Source organism: Theobroma cacao, chromosome 9 (genome assembly GCF_000208745.1).
Source record: "Theobroma cacao cultivar B97-61/B2 chromosome 9, Criollo_cocoa_genome_V2, whole genome shotgun sequence".
Classification (NCBI taxonomy): domain Eukaryota; kingdom Viridiplantae; phylum Streptophyta; class Magnoliopsida; order Malvales; family Malvaceae; genus Theobroma; species Theobroma cacao.
In genome coordinates, this window is record NC_030858.1 from 23,792,829 (window position 1) to 23,800,276 (window position 7,448).

A 7,448-nucleotide genomic window follows, 5' to 3' on the forward strand; every position below is an offset into this window, starting at 1 on the left:
CAAATAAGAACAATAAAATATTATTTTCTGGCTCATAGGGGCATTTTCGTAATTTTTGGTCAAAAATCCCAAAACTTGCTAAAAATGTAGTAGGTAAGCAGAAAATATATATTTAATGATTTAAAAACAAAATAAGTATCTAAAACGTTCATTTGAAAGCAAATTGTTAACAACTAGTACTATTCAAAAATAATCAATAAAATATTCTATTTTCTCATAAAATAAATTTTTATAAGAAATTATTTAGTAAATTAATTTTTCGTGAAAGTAAAGTAAAAATTGTATGAATAGAAATACAGATAACCAAAATATAAGTTTTGATCTGCAATGACACGTGGGCTCCAATTGACCAAGAGGATGTAAGACTGTGAACTCTTACTTTCTATAATGCAGTTCCGAGCTTAGTTCTCGTCCTACTCGACTATCTACAAACTGTCCTGAGCCTGAAAAATGTATAGGAAGAAGGGGTGAGATTTTATAATCCCAGTGAGTAAACAGATACCATCTAAAGTATCTAAAGCCGAGTAAATGGAGACAATTAAAATAAGTCATCATACCGTAATTTCATTACCTTTCAGTTCATTTCAACCAAATAAAATCAATCCATATAAATCGAGTAATCAACTTGGCTTATGAATTTCTTAAAACTTTGGCTCGTGCCAAAACTCATACTCGGTGATACCTTGCGCAGGGCATCTAACCGAGTCCGCCAAGGCTGTTAAAATTTTGTATACACTTAAAATATATTTTTGTTTGAGAAAAATACAGCCGTTCCTTGGCGTTGGCTGAGTTCCCCTTCACGTGGTGGTTTGGCGTGAAGTGAACCCTAAGCTTTACCCCAGGAGATACCCTACGCGCCTCTCCGTTCGAGGTAATAATATAATGGAGTTTACCGTGCCCCTCTAATAGGCTGGTCCACGGAACCCCCTCTGCAGTAAATAATTAATATATAATCCACCAATCAATAAAATTCATTCTAGCATGACATGGCAATTTATCGCAACCTAGCCTCTCAAGGCTGAATACACAGTATAAATAATTCTAACACCAAAATCAGTTTAGCCATTCATGCTCATTTATTGTCATAAGCCATTCAATTCAAAACCATAAATTTGCAACACAAACTAGCAGTCTCCAATTACTCTATTTTCAAAACCAATATTCGATTTTCCAGAAAATTTATAAAATCATTTTATAAAATCACAATTTCTCTTAAAACATAGCAATTTACCATTTAAACCCATTTTTCATAAAATCACACAGTTGTATAAAACTACTCTAGATAATTAAGACGATAATAAGTTTACTCACAGTATTAGGAGTAGAAATACTCCTATCTTCCGCCCTCGGGTGCAGTCTCTTACCCGAAACAATTGACTCACCACCTATCCATAATCCATGACACAAAATTCAATAAATTGTGTCAATTTATCATAAATTATTTCAGGCTCTTATCCATGCGTATGCACTAGATAGGATTTGAAATGTCTAGACAATCGCTTAATTGCGGTGTCCGACCTAACTCGCCTATACACGGTGTAAATTCCTAAAATCCCCAATTCGACTCCAATTCCATCCATTTCAATTTCAATTATCCAATTATATCCACAATACCTCAATGACTGTGAATTTGGTCCAATTTATCAGTCCGGACTATAAATTACGCTTTTACCCCTAGTGGGTAAAAATTTCAATTTATTGCACCGAAAATTCCCATTTAATTTCCAACCTCATAATTCATCATTTTTCCACCCAATTCTCTTAAAATAAAGTCAACCTCATCCTCACATACCATTGGCTAGATTCGGCCTAGGGAAATTCATGGAGAAGATAAATATTTTTCTTGTTGTTTTACTCATAAACATGCTAAACTAACACTAAACACTAACATAGCTCAAAATCAAATTTATCTAACAACTTTCTCTCTCTAAACCCATATGACCAGAATTCAAATCATCCTCAAATCACATGATTCAACCATGAAAAATGATGGAAAATGCATGGGAAAGGTAAAGCACAAGACAAATTTAAGAAATGTTACCTTTTTTCACTTGATTTTTGAATTTCCACCTATTTTCCCTTTAAATTTCTTAGCTAGGGTTTTATTTTCTCCTTTCTCTCTCTTGTTTCTTGCTTGGCCGAATGTTGAAGAAGAAGAATGGGTGGGCTGATTTTTTTATGCCTTTTTTATTGTTTAATGAAATAATATTATTTTATTCATATTTTAAATATTTTATTAATTCATTTTTTTTTCTAGCCATCCATTTGTCCTACTTTTTCCACCATGCATTCCCTTTGACTTATCCAAGTCTTAAGTGAAATTTCCAGATTTTTCCAAAGTTTTGGTGGAGCAAATTCTTCAAAATTACACTTTTGCCCCCGAACTTTTCAAAAATTACATTTTTGCCCCAAAAATTGAAAATTTGCCATAATGCATAATTTGCACTCCTCATACTCATTTCACACTCCAAATAATTAAATTTGATCAAAATCCTTTCAAAAATTAAATTTTTGATTTCGAATGGTAAAATTACCATTTTACCCTTTTACTCCAAATTATACCGAAATTAAAATTTTTCACTTCTAAACCTCAAATCTTACTCCAATAAGTCAAATGGGGCCAAAAATCTTTTCTAAAAATTTCCATTTTGTCCCCAGGTGGCAAATGACCATTTTGCCCCTAGATAGCGAAAATTCCAGTTTGACTCCAAATTGATCCTCGAACTCCGAATCACCATATTAACCCATTCTGGGACTTTAAAATTCTTAATTTCATTGTAAATTCTCTATTTGATCTAGTTCGAGGCTTAAATCAACTTTATTGTACCTCTAGGTACAATACCGACTTTTGTAAATTTTTCAAGACTCTCTTAGCATGTAAACATGCTATCCACCACATGTATGTCATCACAAATATTTCTGTAGAGTCGGGCTTGTCATCTTCTCCCCCACTTGGATCAACCATATGATCCTCCTTCTTGATTGACTTCGACATCCGGCTAAATATTAATATTTTAATATTATTTTATTAATAAAATATTATTTTATTCTAAAAATTTTATCTTGTCTCCTTGGTACCCAAAATACCTTATTATGCCTCACTTGACTTCCAAATCGCCTTTTATCTCACAAATTCTCCTCCGATAAAATTATTATTATTTTATTATTATTTTCTCACTTGCGAAACATTTTATCCTAAACTACTCCTTTCGTCTTTTATCACTTCTAAACATTTTAATTGACCTCAATTTGCATTCGATCAACTTTATTTATCACCATATCAAAGTATGGGGTATTTCAATCTCCCCCACTTAAATAGAATTCGTCCTCGAATTCCCGTCGATGTTGCGTTATCAATCTCCTTCTATGATCCTACTCCTTGTTCCTTCTATAGGGACATTCAATTTATTTCCCTCGTTCACCTTCAGTTCAATTAAATGCTTTATTTACGGCAATTATCATCCTTTGGAATCGGATCAGTAATACTTTTCACAACCATGATCTCTTATATCTAGACACTAAGCATGCCTTTATCACCATTATTACATTTGAACCATAACTTCATCTCAATTATACCGATTTCGATCACATATCATACTTACTTATGTATACCTATTCATCGTTTTATTAATTTGCTCCATACCAATTTTCTCAACCTTGATTCATCCATCTTATACTGGTCCAAACCCTTCCTTTAATGGAGTTCCATTAAAAACTTAAACAATTCAAGGTTTACTTTCAAAGTCATTCATAACTTTAATCGTTCATTACATGTCTGTTAACACTTTAGCTCACTAACCTCTCTGGACACTATTTCAAAATCTCCCAATTACCGAGAACCATTCTTCACTTCAGTTAGTAAAATTATCAATTTCATATATACATATATACATGCATTTTCAAATGTCAACCTCTCTCTTTATATATAGGAATCCATGTGTTCACATGCCTTGGACTACATTCCCCCATTATTCATCCGTATCCCAATCCTAGTTTCAATATAATAATTCTTATAGTGCATGTCAACCTTCTTATTATACTTGTGTATAACTTCATATCATTCATATCATTTCCAACCATATGTTTGAGTTTCCTTATACTATATATCATTCATCACAATGTCATCTCCATTGAATTATAATCTATTATGCGTGTATGCTTTATAATCCTATTGATGCCTCAAAGATTTATCTCAACTTGATCATTGCATCTCATGCAATACCACAATTCCTAAGAGTCATCCTTTTGTCCTTAATCATCTTTCATGCCTCTATATTACCTTGTATCTTTCTTGCATTACGATATTGATTTGTCACTTAAGACTCGAACCCATTTGAATCATGTATGCCTTAAGCATTTTCGAATTCCAATTTCCATAATATATTAGGAAAGTTTCATTATCTGACTTCATTTTCAAGGTCAACTTCTATCATCCTTTGTTCCACTCCTTCATATGAACATAACATCATTCTTCCTTAACTAATTTATAAATTGTACTTGAAATTGTAAAACTTAAAACTAGATTCTCCTCAAGTATTTTTCAATATTAATACTAATATCACTCTCAGCTTACAGCTTCCTTTTTATAATCACATAACTTAGTGCTTGCTTTAACGAGATCCAGAGCAAAACTTCTCTTGAGTATTTCCTTGGGAATATCTATCTTAAACTTATGTCTCACAGCATGTGATCCCTTAACTTGTGATTTAGCCGTTAGGCTTCTCAGCAAGTTTTAAAAATTTTACGTTTCATACTTGCTGTGTATGATTAGAATCTCTTCTCAAAGATGTTTATGTATTCCTAAAACACTTAATCTTAAAGATATATAAATACGTACTCATCCATTCAATCCCTAACTCATCTTCATAGGTTTCTAGGGTGTCACACAATTAGCCTCATGTTGTTCCTAACTCTTGTCATTTTACTGTATCAAAACAGATATTACAAATTCTCGTAATGATATTCTATATAAACTGATTTTCTATACCAGTCTCGTAATTCTTCCTTCACACTTTCATTATTTGGTATCTCATCTCAATATAGTCATCTCAAGAATCTTTCAATTTTTTTTTTTTTTTATATACCCATATACAACGCAATAAAGAAGTTTTTCAATTCATTTGGGTAAACATTCTCCAGAATATTTAAGACTCCCAGATAACAAAACACAATGACCAACAACCAAAATTCAATTTGTAAGCTCATTATCGTGTCACTCCCATCTTACTCATGCATCATAGGCGTGAGGTATTCGGAGCATTATAACGTTGAACAGTCAATGTTGAAGCACTGTAGCTATTAGAAATTTTCTCATCAAAGCTATTTGTCTGCATTCAAAGTCACCACATCAATCATTCTCAACCAGTGGTTTCCCTTTTAGATATATATCATGAGTTCCATAAGTATAGGTACCTTCTATTTTCTTGTCATACACACTAAGCCAGATTAATACTTTCATCTCATGTCATCTTTTGACTTTTATCAACATTCATAAAATTCCACCTCAAAACATCCTTTCCATACAGTGTAATAAATTCATGATACATATACCACTCCACACATAAGTTGCTTACTATCTACAACTTTCCTCAAATTTATTGTCATCCCTATCCAATTATCTTCTTTGTCTTATACTCCAATAATCTTATTGACTTTCGGTATAATTAACTACGAAAATAGCCCAGCTTCCTCCTCACTTTATTCTCACAATCCTTACTGAATCAAAATTTTATATTCCCCATATTCCATAATTTAACTTCATTGGGTTATATTTGTGCCCAACTATTACCTCATAGTGTCATAACATCACTGAATAATCCCCTTCATGCTTAAATTACAATCATTAACGTAATCACATTATCCATTCCGAATGTCATTTATAACCTTATTGCTTCCTTCTATAACCTTCCTCAATAATTATATTACCAATTTATCTCTATCATACTAAAGATTCCCATATACCTTCAGTTACTTAAACAACCATTTTATAATACATTCTAGTCCTATACTTTAAAAGCCAAACTATTTTTACTTCTTTGTATAGATAATTATTATCTCTTTTACACAACATCTACTTAGAGTTAAGGTAGTGTAAAATCCTACGAAAATATTACATGTCCTTGGGATCATCATCTTAATCTGATCTTATCGGAAGATTCTACTCCGAGTCCTCCTAAAGATCCTCTTCTGGGTTTTCCTCCTCTTGAGATTTTTTTCCTTTGCTCCTCAATCCAAGCTTGTTGTATTCTCCTATACTCTTCATCACTCACGGGTGCAGCATTTCTTCCACAACCGGGAGGAAAATGTCGTACACTTGACACTTTTCTAAGGGGTCTACTTGCCACTGTTATTTTCTCCTTATCCTTTTCTGGTTGTCCCCTTACATTTCTCCCACAGCCTGGTGGAAAGTGTCGGACTACTCTCACACTCTTCCTAGAACGAATACCTCCTTCGGCTATCCTTAATTTTCCCTTTCTTTAGTATATTCCTTAGATTCTCTCAAAAGGGAACCTCTTATGCTTACATTAATATTATTACTATCTGCACTTTTTGGACTACTCGGTTCGGGCTGCCATCGGCTCCTAACAGTAGAATCTAGAGATCCCTCACTAATACTATGAGAGGCGTCGGGACTACCGTCTCTCCTAGATATGGTGTGTATGTCACCAGTGCACCTCAAAACCTATATGCAATCAAATAGTAATTGTTTAATTATTTATGCATCTCAAAAGTAGGTAGATTTCTATATGTAGATGCATACATTCTATTCAATCTAACCTAACTTAACTTAACTTAACTTAACTTAACTTAACTGGACTTGGGGCCACGCAGTGTCAGTGTAGATTTCTTAAAACAACCTTAAAATCAAAAACTTTAAAATCCAAAGCTTTAAAATCAAAATATCTGATCTTTAAACCATGCTCTGATACCAATCTAAATTGTCACGACCCGGAACTCCCCATCGAGCCCGTGACAACCGTCGCGAAGCCTCGACAAACATTCTTCACCCCGAATGTCGATCGAAACCTCGCAAGGCTCTCGTATCAGCTTTCGCACTTCCCCGGTGAGCAATAGTTATCAAATAATCAAAATACGAAGGATTACAAATCATTTCCAAATCATAACATAACATTTTTTTTTTTTTTTCTCACAGGGGCATTTTCGTCATTTTTATCGAAAACCTCGAAACTTGCTAAAAATGTAGTAGGTAAGCCGAAAATATATATTTAATGATTAAAAAAAATTAAGTATCTAAAACGTTCATTTGAAGTGAAAATTTGACCATTTGAATATGATAAAAATATTCAATAAAATAAACTATTTTCTTGTAAAATAATTTTCATAAAACTATCGGTACATAATTCTTATAGCGTAAAAGATAATTATATTCATATATACTATAAAGCAAATAACCAAAGCATAAAATTTCTTTTACAGTGACACGTGGG

The 7,448-nt window shown here is 32.9% G+C and overlaps 1 long non-coding RNA gene across 1 annotated transcript; it reads right to left on the reverse strand.

Annotated features, from left to right (window-relative positions):
- Positions 415-2,082, reverse strand: LOC108663193. The gene is made up of 3 exons (XR_001929204.1): positions 2,042-2,082; positions 1,312-1,385; positions 415-443 (listed from the first exon to the last, which is right to left on the reverse strand). It is a non-coding gene; the product is annotated as an uncharacterized LOC108663193 (long non-coding RNA).